Below are 1436 nucleotides of genomic sequence, written 5' to 3'. Positions count from 1 at the left end.
GCAGGGACCCGCAGCCGCCGGGGGTGTCCCTCACAGCCTGGCGTCGGTGGCGGGCTGCGACGCAGTCCTGCCCGGGCGTTCTTGGCAGCCCCCGGGGCAAGAGGCCTGTCAAGCTTCAGGGAGGTCGGCAGCGGCGTTTCCAGAGCAGTCGCGTCCCGTTGGCTCTCCTGCTTCCTTCCCTAGGCTGGGAGAAAGGAGGACGTCCTCGAAAGCAGGTACCTGTCGGTTGCCTGAAGCCAGGTTTCTTCATGCAGGCAGGCGTGTGTACGGACTTAGAATCGGCAGGTGAGCGTGTTGAAGCTACAGCCTGCAGTGTGGTGCCTGCCGGTAGCCGTGAGTTCCTAGGAGACCCTAAATTCAGAGGGGGGGGGCTGCTCTTTTCCTGCCTTCTTTCACTGACCGTGAAAGCGGTCACTTCGGAGTGACTACTGCCCTTGCACAGGCTGAGCATCGGCCTGAGAGAGTAATGGGAGCTGTAAAAAGCGCTCCTGTTTCACTGCCGTGCGTGGATTTCGTGCCTCAGTGGGAAAAGAGGCTGGTTTTGCTGACGGTGTTTTGCAGTTTTGTTTAAAGCGTTCAGCTGAGAAGCTCTAGAGCCTTTGTAGTGGTTTAACTCCAGCCAGCAGCTAAGCCCCGCATGGCCACTCGCTCGCTGCCCCACAGTGGGAATAGGGAGAGAATTGGAAGGGTGAATCAACTTGCAGGTTGGGATAAAGATGGTTTAATAAGTAAACCAAAAGCTGTGCATGCGAGCAAAGCAAAATCAGGAATTCGTTCACTGCTTCCCATTGTCTGGCAGGTGCTTAATTTGCAGGAAAGCAGGGCTCCATCATGCCTGACGATTACTTGGGCATGTCCCCCTTTCCTTCTTCTTCCCCCAGTTTTATTGCTGAGCATGACATCCTATGGTCTGGAATATCCCTTGGGTCAGTTGGGGTCAGTCATCCCAGCCTTGTCCCCCCCAGCTTCTTGTGCACCCCCAGCTGACTCTCTGGTGGGGCAGTGTGAGGAGCAGAAAAGGCCTTGATGCTGTGTCAGCACTGTTTTCAGTACAAATCCAAAATACAGCCCCATGCAAGCTATTGTGGGGAAAATTAACTCTCCCAGTCAAAACCAGCACAGCTGTGGAGCTCTGTACTCAAAGTATGTACTTATTTCTTGGGCTGTCAGCTGTTAGCAATGTGCCTTTTACTGGCCTGGCAATCTGGCACTCAAGTGTGGATGTAGAAGGAGTCTTTGGAAACTCTCACTGGCAGTAGTTTGTTGTGCTCTTGGGATTTTTTCTCTTGCAAGGTTCCCTTTGCACTGCCACTCCTCTTTCAAAGGTGTTTGGGACAAACCTGTCCTGTTGTTTTGAAACAACAGCGTGCCTCTCCTGCAGGCAGAGGGGCTGAGCAGGACTTTTAGGATAACTGCTGCTCTCAGTTTCTAGAAGG

The sequence above is a fragment of the Haliaeetus leucocephalus genome, unplaced genomic scaffold, assembly GCF_000737465.1.
Source record: "Haliaeetus leucocephalus isolate CR32 unplaced genomic scaffold, Haliaeetus_leucocephalus-4.0 Scaffold795, whole genome shotgun sequence".
NCBI classification, from domain to species: domain Eukaryota; kingdom Metazoa; phylum Chordata; class Aves; order Accipitriformes; family Accipitridae; genus Haliaeetus; species Haliaeetus leucocephalus.
Note: the sequence above shows the minus strand (reverse complement) of the source record.